The 21221-nt window shown below is 36.6% G+C and overlaps 1 protein-coding gene across 4 annotated transcripts in view; it reads right to left on the minus strand.

Annotated features, from left to right (window-relative positions):
* The window catches only part of dgka.S (diacylglycerol kinase alpha S homeolog), a 79402-nt gene that overhangs the window by 35584 nt on the left and 22597 nt on the right, over positions 1-21221 (minus strand). Inside the window, exon 1 of one of the 4 annotated variants that reach the window (XM_041584391.1) lies at positions 4628-5630. The exons of the other annotated variants lie outside the window; for them this stretch is intronic. The gene's annotated coding sequence lies outside the window, so the exon portion shown is untranslated. Of the gene's footprint in view, positions 1-4627; positions 5631-21221 lie in introns of those variants that run through there. 4 annotated transcript variants of the gene reach the window in all.

The following is a 21221-nucleotide window of genomic DNA, read 5'->3' on the forward strand; positions in this document are numbered from 1 at the left end:
AATAGAGATAAATACTTTTCAATGTAGCATTGCTAAAGAGTGTGCACACTTCTCACAAGAAGGAACCAACAGCAATCATTCAGCAATTAGCTTTGACCCTGATAAGTAACAATGAAAACAAATGTCTACAACAAGAAGGACCAATGAAGAGTGGATTTAGATTAGCTTCCAACCCCCCCAGTTTCCCCCCCACCACCTCCCACCCCCCCCCCCCACCTCAGATGGCATTAGTATAGAAACACAGAAGGATATTTAGAACGGAAACAGAGAAAAAAAAAAGTCTTCCTAACACTAACGACTACAGACAAAAGGGTATACATTGCAGGTATAGACTGATGATAAATGCTCTATACTGTATGCTAAACGTGATGTGTGTCTCTGTTGCAATACTGTACCCCTCATCCCCTCCTTTTCTTCTGTATCCCCATGTAAATAAAGACTTACAAAAAAATAAATAAATAAAGAAAACAAATGTCTAATTAGTTACTGTACTGGGCACATTTCCCCAGTGTTAATAAATAACTCTCAACATGTATAATGCAATATTCCCTTTGATTCCACACAAGTTCTACATACACTATAAGTGCATTCAATACCTGCTGGTACAACAAGCATCGCATAATAATACTCTCATAAACAAAAACCATAACATAACAACCAATCCACCCAAAATCATGATTGAACATTTTATACACATAGTATTGAAAGTGAGAAAATATCCATGTATTATGATGTACTGGTCCCATGTTCAGTCCATATATATATATATATATATATATATATATACATATAAAGGAGGAGCACTCACACAAAATATATCATCCGTATATGGTATATATATCGTATATGGTAACAAATGATGTAATAGAACCACGAAGTACTTTACTCAACAAGCAAAAATTAGGTTTATTAATAAGGTTATTCATTTAATTTAGAAACTCAAAATTGTAAATTAAACATTTGTAAATTTAATTTAAAAAAAAAATTATTTTTGCTTGCATAAGACCTGTTGAATTCTGCACTTGAAATGCAAGCATGTCTCCCACTTCATCCCACAGAAGAGAAGCAAAGAAGAAAATATTTTGCGGAAGTTCTCGCATGTGTTACAATCACAGAGTGTCTATAGAGTGAGCACATCCATAAGTCAAGTCTAGTCTTTCTCCAGTCTGATAAAAGAACCAAGCGTAATGTTCTAGTTTACCCCGACTTTAGCAGGTGTTCTGTACACTGAGCAGGTTTCTGTTGCCTTAAGCAAGTCCTTTTTGAAGTGGGCACATTCTTCCAGCTTGCAGTATTTCTACTCAATAGATTGGTCCCTCCTGATATGCTTTGCTTATATTATTCTCTGATGGAATGAGTAAATGTTCTCTTTTCCTGGGACCAATATGCACTTTCTCTAAACTGCTTCACTCTTCTTCATGAATTGCACCAAAATGTGTCCATATCTCAGTCTAGCTTGAAATTTTAAGCAGTGAAATTTAAGTTGAAATTAAAGACTCCATATGGCTATAAGAGGGTTAACTGACAATTTTATTTCTTGGCCTTCCTTTTTTTAATATTTAATGACATCTAGAGAGGAAAAAAATGCATTTATTTTATAACATTTATCAGTCTCCAGTGAGCAAAGGACTACAAGAAAAATTGTCAGTTTACAGAAGGCAGCTGCTAGTGAATGGGCTTTCTGCAAGCTTTGCCTAATGGCTGGCTAATATCCAGCATAACAGAACTACTGACTAAATACTATGGTGAGAAGCACTGCAGGGATAATTGAATGGATTGGATATGACAGAGCATTTATCAGAGAAAAGTACAAAAATGTGCACTTGGGCACAGGGTGTAATCAGTGAAATAGTCCAACCTGCAGCTCTCCATCTGCTGAGGTACAACTTGAAGCATCACACAACGGTGTAGTACATAAAATGATCATAAAGTTCAACAATAACATGTATATATGTATGTATATATATATATATATATATATATATATATATATATATATATATATATATATATATATATATATATATATATATATATATATATATATATATATATATACAACAAAAAAGTCCAGACCAATTCAAGGTAAAGAAAAACTGAAATTTTACCAGAATATAGGTTATCATGCAAACATGCAACGTTTCGGAGCTCCCGCCCCTTTGTCAAGCATTGATTCTCACAGTGACATCATATCCTATTTAACATGTCCCATAACATAGACACACCTACTTCTTACATGGTATCAATTATTTTACATACACAAATATTAGTATTAGTTCCATAGATGTCTTTACCTTGAATTGGTCTGGACTTTTTGTTGTATATATAATTTGTCCATGTAAGTGGACTAAGTCACGGACGGGTTAAGTGCTCCACTCTACTTTTGTACAGATATATATATATATATATATATATATATATATATATATATATATATATATATATATACCCTTCAGCAGTTTGTATGAAGGTGAACAATGTTTCAGTCTGGGTCTGAGGGGTGAACAGTACAGATCTTTAGGAGTGTGAACAATGGAGGTGTCACAAGTGTGAACAATGCAGGGGGAATTACATGTGTGAACAATACAGGGGATTACAGTCTGAATTTGAGGTTTAAACAATTCGTACGATCAGATCTTTGCGTCTATGGCCAGTTTAAGGGACTTTGATCAAAGTCTATGGCATTAACGTCCTGTTTTACAATCCATTGGAATGTAACAAAGATTAAAAAATAAAAGAGGGTGAGTTAGCTCCTAATTACGAGCTTGCCAAGTGCAACTATGTCACTCTTTCTTCCAGCCCTGCGAGGAGGTGAGCACCTAAGTATCCAGGTCTCTTTCTAGCCAGCCACCCCATACCTTCCCAAATTTGTCCGGGCAGCCTCTAGTTATGAAGGTGAGTTTTTTGGCTGGGGAGAATGTCATTAATTAGCTTTTTCCAGAAACCTATTGTCGGGGGGCTGTTGCTTTCCATGTCATCAGGATGGCTTTCTTGGCAAAGTGTAGCAGTTGCAGCAGACTCATCCGTTCTTAAGAGGTCAGCGATAGTCCTTCGGTAATTCCCAACAAACAGAGCTCAGGGGAGCGAACATTAGGGAGTCCCAGCTTAAGTGCACCATATGCCAAAACCTCTGCCCAAAATCTCTGGATTTGAGCACAGTCCCAGAATACATGCATGTATTTTTTCTGTTCAAGGTTACATTTGGGGCATACATCTGGATGTCCAGGATAAATCCGGGCCAATCTGTGAGGTGTCAGGTATACCCGATTGAAAAAAAAAAAAAATCTAATATCTTGATGGAGGTGATGTAGTGCGGAATAAATAGACACCACCTACATACATGGACAGACTGTGCTTTAGCGATTGTTATCAGATTGTATTGAGCAACACAGAATTCTTTCCCTAAAACAACCAGAACAATAATCAATCAGGTCTCTGCCAGAACCCAGAAGTCCCATCTGGAATGCTATTGTTCCATTCCTCATTCACCCAAGCAGCTAGTTTTTTCATTGACCTTATGTATGAAATATTTTCTTTAAATGGGTAGGTTATCATCATTTCCAGTCCTTGGCAGAGGAACATATATCTGAGCAGCAGACGTCAGCTCAAGTTGGTGGGTATTTTTAGACTTGTTATGGATACATATGGGCCTAACAAGAGCTGGAGATTTAAATACAGAGCAACACTAAAATACAAATTACCTGTCCATGAATTAGACAGCGAGAATGTTTAAATATTTGAATGTCAAATCAGGGCTGGGATTTGAAGTTAGAGGCCTGGGCACTGCTGAAACCAGGGAAAAAATACTGTAAAGAGGAATTCCCCCACCTGGGACTCCAGCTATTTTCTACATAATATAATCTGTCCAATGTGATTTCTTAACATTTCTTTGGCAAGGGGCCCCTTTGATATCTGAAGCCCACAGCAAATACCCACTCTGGTATACCCTTAGAGGCACATTTATCAAGGGTCTAATTTCAAATTTATGTGAGTTTTTTAAAACTGCCATAAACTCCCATAAATTCAAAATTGGATCAATCGAAATTTATTAAAGCGTTACCGACATGTTCCTATAAAAATCATAGGAACGTGTCAGTATCAAGTAGGTCACAAAAGGATATATTAAGGTCTTGAATAGTTTGCTTCTTCTGCCGGTTTCAGAGATGTCTGTTCTCCTTCAGACTTGCAATCGATATTTGTCAGAATTGTAGAAGAGACCAGCGCTCATAGCACGAAGTTTTGGACAAGGGGAGAATGACAAAAATAGTAATATAGTGTAGTACTTCTTATGATATGACACACCACTTAGTGCATAGGAAAAACTGATATCTTGTATAGGTGCCTTTAACCCTCTACTCATCCACACTGTGCACTTTCTGCAACGCCACTTCCCAGCATGCGGTGTGTGAAGAATCAATGGTGGGGTACTTACAAACGTTTAAACGGAATAATTGCGTTATAATAATACTTCAATGGGTCGATGGTTTAACCTTTCCAGGTCCTATGGTTCTATAAAGAGGTACTCGACATAGTGTAAAACCGTAAAGAAAATTTATTTGGTCACAAAACGATTAAAATTGCACTCACAATGTTCTTAGTAAAATACGCATAAATAGTTAAAAGTCACCGTCTCTCTGGTTCCCTGGGTCTCACATGCGGTTTGTAAAGATGGTATTTGGCCGGCGTCTTTCCGCCTCGTGTTCCCTGGGCTCCTACTGATGACGTATCTGCCCGACGCGTTTCGTCTTATACGACTTTCTCAAGGGCTTCCAAAGATCTCACTGCATGTGCTCCTCTTATGCCGATGTTCCTCCTGGTGGGTTGACCTCATATCCGCTTCCTATTTCCTTTGTTTGTGCGTCTCCATGGTGAATTGACCTCATATCCACTTCCTGTTTTTCTTTGTTTGTGCGTCTCCATAGTGACGCCTCGACGGCTTGTTAGAGGTTAGCTTCCTGTGTTTGTTCCCATGACAACCCGTTCTTAGACACGCATTTATCATATCAATTTTGCAGATATTTGGGGGTATTGTGTGGAGCAATTCATCAAATAAACATACATATATAATTATATCTAACATACATACAAATGATGATATAAAAAACGATAAAAAATAAGCGATATCAAATAAAAAATAAATAACAAATGGTAAAAAAATTTTTTCAAAAATGTGCAAAGCATGTACATATATATACAAACTATAATTTAATATACAGTCCAGATATAACTTGTAAAGAGTAATCTTATAAAAATGCCCTTAGATTGATGTCCACATTCAATCCTTTCGGTATAAAGGTTTCTAACTTATAGATCCATCTACTCTCACACTGTAGGGTCATCTTTTCTAGATCTCCTCCTCTCCATCTGTTTCGAACCTCTTCTATACCCCAAAATGTTAATCCTGCAGGGTTCATATTATGAACATCTTTAAAATGTTTGGACACATTATGTTTTTCATTTCCTTTTTTTATATTATTAACGTGCTCTCTAATCCTTTCCTTTAGTGTCCTGTTCGTTTTTCCTATATATTGCAGATTGCACGGGCATTGTAAACAGTATATAACATTTTTTGTAGTACATCTAATAGTCTGTTTAATTTCAAATTCCCTTTTATTCACCTCCGAAATAAACCTCTTTCTCTTTTACCATATTTACACGCTAAACATAGACAACATGGAAAGAAACCTGCCCATATATTTTCTTTTGTAGATATTGATTTACCCTTTAAATCTCTATGATTATTTGTCAGCATTTGCTTTAAATTACTCGCTTTTTGAAAACAACTTTTGGTTTATCTGGAATGATTTTTTGGAGCTCTGTGTCACATAGTAATACTCCCCAGTGTTTCTTAATAATTTTATTTATGTTCCCTGCCTGAGGGTTATACACAGTGGAAAAAACTATTTCTTCTTTACGTTCTCCTATGGTGTCATTGCACTTTTTGACAAGTAGTTTTTTTCTATCTATTTTATCGACTTTTTCTCTTGATGCTATCAAAATTTTCTCTTTATATCCTCTTTCTCGGAATCTGTTACTCATCTGATCTAGTTGTGTTTTAGCTATGTTTTCTTCACTGCAATTCTTTTTTATTCTACACATTTGACTGAAAGGGATGCTTTGTACCCATTGTGGGTGGTGGTTGCTACTTGGTGTTACATAATTATTTGCATCTACATCTTTAAAATAAGTTTTAAAGTGCAGTTGATTCCCTTTTGGATAAATAACCAGATCCAAAAAATTTATTTTCTCTTTACTGTAAGTTAATGAAAATTCTAGATTTAAATCATTTTTGTTTAGGGAGGTGACATAGTCTAATAATGAACTCTCTGTTCCTTTCCAGATGACAATAATGTCGTCGATGTAGCGCCGCCATAGGACAAGGTCCGCCCCCCTTTTTAGATATGGGAGGATATGACATTCCTCCCAATAACCCATATGCAGGTTGGCATAGCTGGGAGCGAACCTTGTTCCCATGGCGGTACCGCATATTTGAAGGTAGAACTTATCTTGAAACCAAAAGAAATTATGCTCTAATATAAATTCAATTCCTCTTAGTACAAATTCTTTCTGGGCAATTGGGATTAATTCATCTCCTCCTAGAAAATGTGATATTGCTTTAAGGCCTTGACTATGCCTTATTGAAGTGTAAAGAGATTTAACATCCAATGTTGCCAGCACCATATCTGTTCCCCATTCAACATCTTGTAAGTTTCGTATTACTTCAGTAGAATCTTTTAAATAGGCCGGTAATGATATAACATATCTCTGTAAAATTTTATCAATATATTGTGACAAATTACTAGTAGGGGAATTAATTCCAGATATAATAGGCCTTCCTGGGGGGTTATTTATATTTTTATGAATTTTCGGTAAGCAATATAGCACGGGCAACCTTGGATGTTTTATCTTCAAATATTTCCATTCACTATCATTTAGAATACCCACAGTATTAGCTTCGTCTAACAGCTTAGTAAGTTTTGAATTATATATTTCTATAGGGTTCCTTTCTAAACATTTGTAAGTTGTCTCATCATTTAATAAATTTTGACACATTTTTATATAAAATTCTTTTTCCATAATTACTATCCCCCCTCCTTTGTCTGCAGCTTGAATAGCTATAGTTTCGTCATTTTTTAAATGTTCTATTGCAATTTTTTCTTTCTTAGTTAAATTCGGTCTCCTCTTTTTACCTACCATTGTTTGTTTATTTTGTAGAGCTTCCAAATCTTTTTTAATCAGTTCCTCATATAGTTTAATATATTGTCCTTTTTCTACGTAGGGAATATAATCTGATTTTTTCTTCAAATTGGTGTGTAAGAATTCATCTTTAACTTCCCCTTTATTTGTTAGCTGTTCGTAATTCCTTTGTATGTGATCATTTTTCGCAAATGCTTTTTTTAACATTAATTTTCTAATAAATTTTTCAGTGTCTATAAATATTTCAAATTTGTTTAATTTATTTGTCGGTGCAAAAGTTAGTCCTTTCTTTAGGACATTTTCTTCATTTATTGTGAGTTGCCTCTTACTTAAATTAAAAATCCCACCATGTTTTAACTCTTTTACTTTGTGTTTCTTCCCTGCCTGTGTTCCTCTACTTGTGTTTTGTGAATTAACTGTCTTTGTATCTTTTCTTGTGTCCCGTGACTCCACTTGTAATTGTGTTTGTTCCCTATCATCACCTGATTTTGTGTATCCATCCTCCTGTATTGTGTTTGATATCCTCTGTTTGTTTGTCTTTCTTCTCTTACTGTGTGTTGAACATTCCCCTTCTTTTTCCCATATTTGTCCCTGTGTGGTTCCCTGGGGCCCACCTCCAAAAAATTATTATGTGAAGATACCTTATTTCCCACTTTATCTTTATTAGTCTTAATTGTCTTAGCCTCATTAACAGCTCCAAAATTTGTTAGATTTTCGTTATTTTCCTTTTCTTTTTCTTTTTTGTCTTCTTTTGCTATATCACGAGATTTATTTAGTTCCTGATTATTCTTACTTTCTTTTTTCCAATACTTTACATTTTCTAACTTAAAGTCATCAAAATCTCTTTTAAATTTATTTTGTTTGGTCTCAATAGTTCCTTTCTCTCTTCTTTCTAGTTTTTTTACCATTTCTGTTTCTAAGTCCTCAAATGTATCCATATCTCTATAGGGGTTCAGCTTGTAATGCAACTGTTCAATTTTATTATTAATCACATCGAGCTCTTTGGTTCTCTGTTTGATAATTAGTTGCATTAATCTAACTGTACACCCATTGAGAATGTCATTCCATTCTGACATAAATTCAGCATTTTCCCTCCCAAAGGTTGGCTCTTTTTTAAGTCTTAAGCCTCTAGGTGTTATTCCATTCTCTAGATATTTGTTCAGAGTAGCTCTATCCCACCATAATCTTAATTCTTTAGACATTAGATATTCCAAATCATCAAAATTATCGTATAGTTCAATATCAATATACACATCATTTTCTATAGTACTAATACTTTCACTCCTAAAAATAGTGTCCAGATCAAAGTTCTTTCCTTGTCTAAATGCAAACATAGTCCAAAAACCTAAATGGAGAATAAATAAATAATAAAATCACAAAAGGATATATTAAGGTCTTGAATAGTTTGCTTCTTCTGCCGGTTTCAGAGATGTCTGTTCTCCTTCAGACTTGCAATCGATATTTGTCAGAATTGTAGAAGAGACCAGCGCTCATAGCACGAAGTTTTGGACAAGGGGAGAATGACAAAAATAGTAATATAGTGTAGTACTTCTTATGATATGACACACCACTTAGTGCATAGGAAAAACTGATATCTTGTATAGGTGCCTTTAACCCTCTACTCATCCACACTGTGCACTTTCTGCAACGCCACTTCCCAGCATGCGGTGTGTGAAGAATCAATGGTGGGGTACTTACAAACGTTTAAACGGAATAATTGCGTTATAATAATACTTCAATGGGTCGATGGTTTAACCTTTCCAGGTCCTATGGTTCTATAAAGAGGTACTCGACATAGTGTAAAACCGTAAAGAAAATTTATTTGGTCACAAAACGATTAAAATTGCACTCACAATGTTCTTAGTAAAATACGCATAAATAGTTAAAAGTCACCGTCTCTCTGGTTCCCTGGGTCTCACATGCGGTTTGTAAAGATGGTATTTGGCCGGCGTCTTTCCGCCTCGTGTTCCCTGGGCTCCTACTGATGACGTATCTGCCCGACGCGTTTCGTCTTATACGACTTTCTCAAGGGCTTCCAAAGATCTCACTGCATGTGCTCCTCTTATGCCGATGTTCCTCCTGGTGGGTTGACCTCATATCCGCTTCCTATTTCCTTTGTTTGTGCGTCTCCATGGTGAATTGACCTCATATCCACTTCCTGTTTTTCTTTGTTTGTGCGTCTCCATAGTGACGCCTCGACGGCTTGTTAGAGGTTAGCTTCCTGTGTTTGTTCCCATGACAACCCGTTCTTAGACACGCATTTATCATATCAATTTTGCAGATATTTGGGGGTATTGTGTGGAGCAATTCATCAAATAAACATACATATATAATTATATCTAACATACATACAAATGATGATATAAAAAACGATAAAAAATAAGCGATATCAAATAAAAAATAAATAACAAATGGTAAAAAAAAATTTTTCAAAAATGTGCAAAGCATGTACATATATATACAAACTATAATTTAATATACAGTCCAGATATAACTTGTAAAGAGTAATCTTATAAAAATGCCCTTAGATTGATGTCCACATTCAATCCTTTCGGTATAAAGGTTTCTAACTTATAGATCCATCTACTCTCACACTGTAGGGTCATCTTTTCTAGATCTCCTCCTCTCCATCTGTTTCGAACCTCTTCTATACCCCAAAATGTTAATCCTGCAGGGTTCATATTATGAACATCTTTAAAATGTTTGGACACATTATGTTTTTCATTTCCTTTTTTTATTTTATTAACGTGCTCTCTAATCCTTTCCTTTAGTGTCCTGTTCGTTTTTCCTATATATTGCAGATTGCACGGGCATTGTAAACAGTATATAACATTTTTTGTAGTACATCTAATAGTCTGTTTAATTTCAAATTCCCTTTTATTCACCTCCGAAATAAACCTCTTTCTCTTTTTACCATATTTACACGCTAAACATAGACAACATGGAAAGAAACCTGCCCATATATTTTCTTTTGTAGATATTAATTTACCCTTTAAATCTCTATGATTATTTGTCAGCATTTGCTTTAAATTACTCGCTTTTTTGAAAACAACTTTTGGTTTATCTGGAATGATTTTTTGGAGCTCTGTGTCACATAGTAATACTCCCCAGTGTTTCTTAATAATTTTATTTATGTTCCCTGCCTGAGGGTTATACACAGTGGAAAAAACTATTTCTTCTTTACGTTCTCCTATGGTGTCATTGCACTTTTTGACAAGTAGTTTTTTTCTATCTATTTTATCGACTTTTTCTCTTGATGCTATCAAAATTTTCTCTTTATATCCTCTTTCTCGGAATCTGTTACTCATCTGATCTAGTTGTGTTTTAGCTATGTTTTCTTCACTGCAATTCTTTTTTATTCTACACATTTGACTGAAAGGGATGCTTTGTACCCATTGTGGGTGGTGGTTGCTACTTGGTGTTACATAATTATTTGCATCTACATCTTTAAAATAAGTTTTAAAGTGCAGTTGATTCCCTTTTGGATAAATAACCAGATCCAAAAAATTTATTTTCTCTTTACTGTAAGTTAATGAAAATTCTAGATTTAAATCATTTTTGTTTAGGGAGGTGACATAGTCTAATAATGAACTCTCTGTTCCTTTCCAGATGACAATAATGTCGTCGATGTAGCGCCGCCATAGGACAAGGTCCGCCCCCCTTTTTAGATATGGGAGGATATGACATTCCTCCCAATAACCCATATGCAGGTTGGCATAGTTTTTTCCACTGTGTATAACCCTCAGGCAGGGAACATAAATAAAATTATTAAGAAACACTGGGGAGTATTACTATGTGACACAGAGCTCCAAAAAATCATTCCAGATAAACCAAAAGTTGTTTTCAAAAAAGCGAGTAATTTAAAGCAAATGCTGACAAATAATCATAGAGATTTAAAGGGTAAATCAATATCTACAAAAGAAAATATATGGGCAGGTTTCTTTCCATGTTGTCTATGTTTAGCGTGTAAATATGGTAAAAAGAGAAAGAGGTTTATTTCGGAGGTGAATAAAAGGGAATTTGAAATTAAACAGACTATTAGATGTACTACAAAAAATGTTATATACTGTTTACAATGCCCGTGCAATCTGCAATATATAGGAAAAACGAACAGGACACTAAAGGAAAGGATTAGAGAGCACGTTAATAATATAAAAAAAGGAAATGAAAAACATAATGTGTCCAAACATTTTAAAGATGTTCATAATATGAACCCTGCAGGATTAACATTTTGGGGTATAGAAGAGGTTCGAAACAGATGGAGAGGAGGAGATCTAGAAAAGATGACCCTACAGTGTGAGAGTAGATGGATCTATAAGTTAGAAACCTTTATACCGAAAGGATTGAATGTGGACATCAATCTAAGGGCATTTTTATAAGATTACTCTTTACAAGTTATATCTGGACTGTATATTAAATTATAGTTTGTATATATATGTACATGCTTTGCACATTTTTGAAAAAATTTTTTTACCATTTGTTATTTATTTTTATTTGATATCGCTTATTTTTTATCGTTTTTTATATCATCATTTGTATGTATGTTAGATATAATTATATATGTATGTTTATTTGATGAATTGCTCCACACAATACCCCCAAATATCTGCAAAATTGATATGATAAATGCGTGTCTAAGAACGGGTTGTCATGGGAACAAACACAGGAAGCTAACCTCTAACAAGCCGTCGAGGCGTCACTATGGAGACGCACAAACAAAGAAAAACAGGAAGTGGATATGAGGTCAATTCACCATGGAGACGCACAAACAAAGGAAATAGGAAGCGGATATGAGGTCAACCCACCAGGAGGAACATCGGCATAAGAGGAGCACATGCAGTGAGATCTTTGGAAGCCCTTGAGAAAGTCGTATAAGACGAAACGCGTCGGGCAGATACGTCATCAGTAGGAGCCCAGGGAACACGAGGCGGAAAGACGCCGGCCAAATACCATCTTTACAAACCGCATGTGAGACCCAGGGAACCAGAGAGACGGTGACTTTTAACTATTTATGCGTATTTTACTAAGAACATTGTGAGTGCAATTTTAATCGTTTTGTGACCAAATAAATTTTCTTTACGGTTTTACACTATGTCGAGTACCTCTTTATAGAACCATAGGACCTGGAAAGGTTAAACCATCGACCCATTGAAGTATTATTATAACGCAATTATTCCGTTTAAACGTTTGTAAGTACCCCACCATTGATTCTTCACACACCGCATGCTGGGAAGTGGCGTTGCAGAAAGTGCACAGTGTGGATGAGTAGAGGGTTAAAGGCACCTATACAAGATATCAGTTTTTCCTATGCACTAAGTGGTGTGTCATATCATAAGAAGTACTACACTATATTACTATTTTTGTCATTCTCCCCTTGTCCAAAACTTCGTGCTATGAGCGCTGGTCTCTTCTACAATTCTGACAAATATCGAGTATCAAGTAGGTGCTGCACCCAGAATAGTTCCCCTCAAAGCACCCCTGGGGGCGGAGCCATCCTTCCATAGGCTGAAGTCCTGTTTTCATTTGTAATTAGCCTATGGAAAAGATCTTGCCGCCCCCACCCCAGCGTCACTGAAATGCAGGTTCGCCGGGCTGGGGGGGGATTTTTAATTTTCTCTGCTCGGACGAATTGAATCCACCCGAAAACTCAAATCTAATTCGATTTGGATTAGAAAAACTTGAGTTTTTTTTCTCCGAATGAGAGACTTGAATGTCAGGAAGGCTGCAAACATCACCAAATTGATCCATGGACCTTTCCCATTGACTTATACAGCAATTCGGCAGATTTAAGGTGGTAAATAGTCAAATTCGAGTATTGATACAACTCGAAATTCTAACTTAAAACTCAACTTGAGTCTGGATAATTCACAATTCGAATTTGAGAGTTTTGACCAAAAAAATTTTTGAATTCTCACTTCAACCCTTAATAAATCTGCCCCTAATTGTAGTATACCCCAGAGCGGAAGTGAGCACTAAGGGACACACTCTTGTATCCCTTGGCCCTTTAGCATTTGCGTCTCAAGGTAACATAAAGGACTGTATCATGCTAGGAGGCAGGGCCATGCTATGAGATTGTAGTCATTCTAACAAGGCAGCATCATGCAACATTATATACATGTTCAAAGTTTTATGCCGCTATGGAAAACTTTTAATTATGTGGGGCTCATTTACTGTAATAACATAGGAGCTTAGTAAGTGCAGTTTCCCATAATAACCAATAAGCAATTAGTTCTAATCAGTCCCAGTACCTGTTAGAAAAAAATACAAATAAACAAATATTGGATTGGTTGCTATGGGCATCTGCACTGGTACAATTTAGCAACTATCATTGTAAATCAGTCGCACACATCTTTAAAAATAAGTGTTACTAATATGTTACACCTACAGCCCACAGTCTCTGCCCTGTGTTTTATTAGCAGTACTTTGTTATATAACAAGTGTTTCTCTGCCAAGAAGGCACTCCCTTTGTACAATGCTCAGCTATAAACGGTCATAATCTGTATACATGAGGAAATTACACAAAACATCTTTATAGGCTTTACCTAAATACTGCACATTTGAGGTACTTGAAATGTAAGAGGCAACACCCAGCTGTTGCTAGGCAGTGTTACCAAAAGAAGTAAAGTGTAACTGTTCTGCTTCACTCTGGAGTCCGCCATGAGCTTATTGATATATCTGAAGCCTTTTGGGTCACTCAGTTATATAATACTCCTGGCAATTGACAAGTTATTGGACCTCACAGCAAAATCAATTGGGGCCCTATAAATTTTGTAAATAAAAAATGTTTTTTATACATAGAATGAAACTTTTTTATGAGTCTGCACCCCATTGGGCCCCCTATACCACTTGGGCCCCCTAGCAGTCAAAGGATTTCTTGCTCTTTAGTTATTCTCCTGAGCCAAGAAAAGAGTATGGGGTATGGAACCTACCTATCATGTGAGTTTTCCATGGTGTAAAGGAATTGGACGTCTTAATAAATGCTATTAAGTGATGGAAATGCAATATGGTGCTCACAGTCCCCCGTGACATCAGGATTAGATCATTTCCCTCTTGTTTACAGAATGTTAAAATTAAGTATTTTTATACTAAGAGCACAAATGGCATTAAAAATAAGAACAGGCAAACTATCAGCACTAAACTAATGCTTTCAGATTGCAGCTACTGTATCTGCCATTATCGAAAGCCAGAGACGTGCTTTTCGGTTTAACCTTATGACCAGAGAGAGAGAGAGAGAGGTTAGCAAGGCATTACTGCTGTCTGGCACTTCATCTCACAGCTGGAATGTGTTGGGTATTGAAGAAATCAATTACACAGCTTGTATTGCACTCACAACACTTATGGAAACTTTTAGTGCCTTATTTCATGTTCCATTATTTAAAAATACTGAAAACATAGAAGCCGAAAGTCACTTCAAATTGTATCGTGGTATAAGCATTTTGGCATCTCTACTCAAACACAGAGAATAATGTTCCCCTTATAGTAAATTATAAGGGTATTACAAGTTGCTGAGGAGTTCTATGATCATATCAAGACCTTGTGCCTTTATATATTTTAAAGGATATTTATAGCTCCCTGGCTTTGCTGCCCAGATCAATGTGCCAACTTTCATTTATTTCCATCTTATGCAAAAATTAAGCTGGGAATGCAGTAAAAGTACGGAGACTGTCACATCTAGAAAAGGCATTCACCTTGATACACAAAACCGGAGTTTAAAACTGTTAATATATTAAAACTGATGGATTGTTATTTTTCTGGCAGCACCAACTTCAATAGGTATTTTCAGCTGAATGGCCAATTTGTTGTACATAGCATACTAATCACATGAAGAAAAAAGGCAAGAGAGACCTTAGAAGTGACAAATGATAGAAACTGGTTTTCATTGAAGCAGACAAATCCAACTTATGTCAGAGCTGAAATGGACATGCATTATTAATGGCAATGCACACAATGGACTTCAGTAATTTCACCTTGAAGAATGTATATTGAAATGCTAATGATTAACAAGATGAATACAACCTATAGACGCTAAGTCATTTGAGAGAAGGCACACTTTGCACCAGTCAGCAGCACTTCCACTTGTGTTTATACCGGTATGGGACCTGTTATCCAGAATGCTTGGGACCTGGGGTTTTCCAGATAACAGATCTTTCCATAATTTGGATCTTCATATCTTAAGTCTACTAGAAAATCATGTAAACATTAAATAAGCCCAACAGGCTGGTTTTGCCTCCAATAAGGAATCATTATATCTTAGTTATCAAGGTACAAGGTACTGTTTTATTATTACAGAGAAAAAGGAAATCATTTCTAAAAATATAAATTATTTGGATTAAATGGAGTCTATGGAAGATGGGCATTCTGTAAATCTGCACTTTCTGGATAACAGGTTTCCGGATAACGGATCCCATACCTGTAAACTGACTGAAATTGATAAAAAAAACATTGTCCATGATGAATGCAATAAACCTTAGATGGTCAGTTCCACTGTGACAGGGGCTAATATCAATAATGTATAATTTCCTCAATAAAGTTCAGAATATTATAGCATCCCATCAACCAAGAGCCTTCTATATGTTGGTTAAAACTAAATTACAAAATGAATATAGAAACAGTCGTAGTTCCATTCTGCTTAATATAATCTTTTCTCGTGTCACAGTCTTTCAGATGTTCTAAAATGTAATGCTAGCAATGCAGAACTGCACCAACATGGCCAGTAAATAACGCATTTTGAAGATCTACATGTCACATTATCTGCATTATAAACCATCTTAGCAAAGTGTTTGTTGCAGTATGTAGTTAGACACACTTCGTGGAATTTATGGAAGCAGAACAGAAATGTCAGATTGATTGTATACAAATAACACCACTCAGTAATTGTAATTTAAGGGGTCAGACAAATCCTTTCCCTGTTTTTCTGTTTGTGACATCATCTAGTCCAGTTACAGGCTGGAGAACCATCCGATTGGCTGGGCTCCCCAGTGCGTCCTTGGGAGAGAGGGAATGCCTGACTTTGGAGCCAAATGTACAGGGTTTCCCACAGAAATGTGGATATTTTAGCTACTGTGTGTTTCCCCAGGGTGAGGACAGGTCTTGCTCATGTACTTGCCACGTGGGAGCGGCTACTACTTTCAAAGGGAAAGGTACCTTGGGGCAGGCAGCGCTACCTGGGGACATCAGAGCTCTTGGGGAAGGGACATTGAACTGACCAAAGTGATTTCGCATTTTTCCACCCGGTGTGGGAATGTGGCATTGAGGCATAGAAGTGGGGCAGGCAATTACTTTTACTTTCCATTCTGTTTTCCTTATATTTCACTGCACTCCTCACCTTATCTCTCCCTCCTTACCATCTAAATGTGCATTAGATCCCCCATTTTGCAGATAAACAAGATTTTGGGAGGAGGCAAAGCTTTCCTTAATCACATTGTTCACAAAATGGAGCTTGCCTGATTGCTGTTGTTGTAAATTCACAGACTGAAGAGAACCAGATTTAAATTATTTATATGGAGTAAGTTACATTTATTTCACTTCAGCAACACAAAAAATTACAATTTGGAATTATTTCTTAGGGTAAGAGGTCCCCTTTAATGGAAACATTGGTTTATGGAGCACCATTTAATATAACTTGATATACCTTTATACACCTTCTAATTATTGAAATGGCTATTTAGGCCACAACCATCTTAGCTGGCCCAACTGCCAGATGGGAGTGGAATAATTTGAATGGCCTGTACAGAGCCCTGCCGTAAACCAACCAAATTTTAGGAGAAAGCCTACCCAAAACTTTAGAGGCTGTTATATCAGCATAGGCAAGATCAACTCTATACTAATACCCTTGATTTGGGAATGAGCTGTTGGACAGGTAGATGTCCACATACGTTTGGCTATGTAGTTTACATTTGGTTTAGCTTTTCCTTACATCTTTGCTAAGAGGGTATTGATCCTTTCTCATTTCCACACCCATTATTAATTTGGCCTTGATGAGTAGCCATTTTTAGTAACAAATTCAGTGAGAAGACAACATAGTAGCTACATTATCAGCACTGATATGATCAAGACCATATACTCTTTTAAATAACTGCACTGAATAGCTGCATCTGTATCTGCAGTGGTATGGAGGTGTTGGTATGGAGGCACTGCCCTGTACTGAATGTCACACAATGTTTAAGTACAGTTGTTTCTCTTGAACTCACCCCATTACAGCTTTAAGATCTGACAGTATCCCTGTCTGACTCATACTTTTCATGATAGCACAAAACTAAACCAGCTGCTTGGCTGCCCTTTCAGTCTGTCTAAAAAAAGTGGCTTATAAGGAACCCCGAGAGGCCCATTTATCAAAGGTCGAATTTCGATTCATGTGAGTTTTTTTAAAACTCCCATGAACTCCTATGAATTTGAAATTGGACCAATCAAAATTTATTATAAAAATCTGACCTTTCTTTGTGTGCCCTTTAAAGGACAGCATTAATAATGTAAATATAGTCAGTGGTATGAGAAGTTAAAGCAAATTTCAAAATGACAGGGCAGCTAAATGGAAGTCTGGAAAGAGCGAAAGCAATTGTGGAATAAGATTGACAAAAGGCAAGTAACAGCTACAAGGAACACCTTAGAGGCTAAAGGAGAATAAAGTCCATCACACACAGAATATTGAAGAAGAGATGAATACTGCCAGTTTCTCTTATCTTTGAGAGAGCATGATGAAAGGGAGCAGGGTGTTTTATTCTGTGAGACAGAAAAGACAGCAGGTGCATCTCACAGTAAATTAGCACTGGTTCAAAGAACAAGGCATATAAGAATACAAACATATATTGCCACTCACAGATGGTTAAAGTAATGCGTAATGTCACAGGGCTGGAAGCTGTTAAAAGTCTCTACATACCGAGAGTGTTGTTCTGTTGTCAGTGGGATGCTGGGATTTTTATTTCAGCAACTAAAGGGGCACAACAGGTTAACTATTTTTGGATCACTATAAATATATATAAACCGCATGGGAACTGTTGAAAAGGCTTTCTGGTCAACCCCTTAAGCAATCCATAAGGCAATGGGGAATGTAGAAACTAGGTAACTGTTATGTAGAACATACAAAGCGCCTGTGGCTGAACTGTACATTCCCTGACTGTGCTGATAAAATGCACACCACCTCCAGGGTGGCAGATCTAGATCCTAGGACAGACACAGAACATAAGGAAGAGTGTCCCCTTCAGGCCATAGTTACTAGGGGGCAAATTATGTGCCTGGAAGGACACTTTACCAAAACACTCTAATGCACTGTTTTTTTTGGCTTTTATCAATTATCAGTATTGCTGTATCAAGTAATCAATCCAATTTTTTTAAATTATTGAAGATGTCACCATGGCAGGCAAGCTTCACATTAAATGACCATTAATCTGAGAGTAAATATGGATTCTAAAAAGTCTCACCAAAGGCTAAAATCTCACGCTTATTTGCTTTAAAGAAGACCTAACCCCTAAAAATGAATATGGCTAAAAATGCCATATTTTATATACTGAACTTATTGTACCAGTGTAGTGTTTCAACTTCTCAATAGCAGAAATAACCCAGGAACTCACTTGTCACAGGGGGGTCACCATCTTGCTCACAGCAGCTGTTGAGAAGCTAAGCTTAGGGGTTTTCACAAATATCAAGCAGAAAATTAGGCTGACCATTAATATAAGCTGAAGCTACAGGACTGATTATTAAATTATGATGCTAGTTGCACTGGTTTCTGTGCTGTCATATAGTAATTATCTGTATTATTTACTAATCAGCCTTATATTGTGACATGTCTATTCTATGCTTACTGTATATTGTGAGTGGGTCCCTAAGCTCAGTAAGTGACAGCAGCACAGAGCATGTGCAGTGAATCAGCAGAAAAGAAGATGGGGAGCTACTGGGGCATCTGTGGAGACACAGATCTTTACTGCTAAAGGGCTGTGGTTGCCTTGGGCTGGTGCAGAAGCACAAAACATAATGTACAACATTTCTAGCTACTTCTTTAGTTAGGCTTTAGTTCTCCCTTTAGTAGGTTTTCCTTGCCCCCATTAACCTTCTTTTGTAACTATTTTGTTGGATTGTAGTTAAAGAAAATAGTAACGTATATTTGATTTTATATTTTACATTGAGCATATTTATTTAGTGACGATGTAAACAGCAACCTGCTGTCACTGCTGCCAGTCCAAATTTCATTATAGAGAGACAAAAGGCTCAGCTTGCAAAGTTTAGTCTGGGTTGTACTAGGTATGTAAGGACTGATCACTGCTTAACATGCAACTTCTACAGGGTTTTTTTGCCTGCAGCATCCGGCAGTTACTGTATGTCAAGTAAATGGATTTCAATATAATCATAATAGGCATGTTGTGATGTCGTAACTGCAGTAAATGCTGGGTTTAACCCTAACTGTGAAGATTTGTATGGATAATGGTAATGGATTTTGAACCATTACCCATGTTCAGATGAAGGTTCATTTTACTATGTATTAGCCTTTACTTATTTAAAGAACATAGAAGTGTCTTGCAGATCATGCCCCATCAATCCTAGGATCCCAGGAGAAGAAGAAAAAAATGGCTTCTACAAAAATAGCATTACATATCTACACTTTTAAAAGAGAGGAATAGTTTTCTGTGAAGAGTACTTTTCCATAATACACACATTTAGCTACATTTCTCAGGGTTATAAGATCTAAAGCTGTTTTTGTGTTCCTGAAATACTGGAAAATCGATGTGGTTTGCCAAAAGTGAAGGACAGTGAGACAATATTTCTCTGTTATGAAAGCAAATGCACATCAAAAGAGAAATATTTTTATTCAGGCAAAAGCAGTGGTATAGTTTGTGGTTGATACACATATTGCTATAAAGATCACTCTGCTTCCAAGAAATTATAAAGTGCAGTTATGTCATAAATGGGCCCTTAAGTTATTGAAAACAACAATAGTTGGATAGTGCTGTGAATCTGCTAATAAACAGCAACTTTAATTTATGTACCGTGTAAGACACATCAGTAGAAGTGTTTGCAAGAAAGTCTTTCTCTTGCTTGGGAAACTCCGACAATAAATGCATGTTACATTATGCTGGGACCTGGGTATGGATTTGTTTCATCTGCCTTTAGCCTTCCAGTTGGATGCCATATGCAGCGATTTTAAAGAATTAGGGGGTTCTTTTTTATTGAAAACTCAATAAAAGTGAGCGAAAATCCGAATCGTATGATTTTTTCTGAGGTTTTTCTTGAATCACTCAATATTTTCAGGTCAGAATTTTTTGGGGTTTTTGCCCGAAAAGCCTGAAATAGTCAGATTTTTGGGCTAATTCCAGCGCAGACCACAGAAACTTCTAAATAGGATAGGGACCTCTCCCATTGACTTATATACAACATCAGAAGGTCTGAGATGATGGATTTTTTAATTCTGACTTTTTGCATGCTCAAGGTATAATTAATCTAAAAAAAATTTAGTGTTTTTTCCACTAAAAATGGCAATGGAGAACAATTTTTCAGGGCCGGATTTACAAAGCAGGCGCCCCTAGGCCCGCTGTCGTTCGTCACCCCATCCCCTCCCTTTTATTCAATCAGATTTTTATCATCGTAAGCAAAGCATTGGGGATGGGCATACAGGAAATATTAAAAAGTAACGCATCTCCTGCGCCTTCTCAGTGTTTCTGAACTAATGTGTGTGTAGTTAGGCAGCAAGCCTCCCCTAAAATCCTTCCGCCCTAGGTGGCCTCTCACAAATCCGGGCCTGGCTATTTTGGGTAATATTTTGGGTAATTTAATGCTGTGTTTGGAATAAGGCACCACCATAGTAAGGAGCCTTGATCAGTATTCTACACAGTATTCTTCTACTACGCCAAGTCTGTGAGTTTAAGGTTTTGTTATAAGACCTTTCTTTACATTTCTCCTTACCCTACCAGAGCAGTGTCCATACCAATTACATGATATCACTTCTGTCTCCCCCATTCTTACAGGATTGAGGACTGATGCCTGACAGTATTTATGCCTATTTCATACAGCGCTGCTGACAAATGTGCCTCTAGACA

This window comes from Xenopus laevis, chromosome 2S (genome assembly GCF_017654675.1).
Source record: "Xenopus laevis strain J_2021 chromosome 2S, Xenopus_laevis_v10.1, whole genome shotgun sequence".
Taxonomy (NCBI): domain Eukaryota; kingdom Metazoa; phylum Chordata; class Amphibia; order Anura; family Pipidae; genus Xenopus; species Xenopus laevis.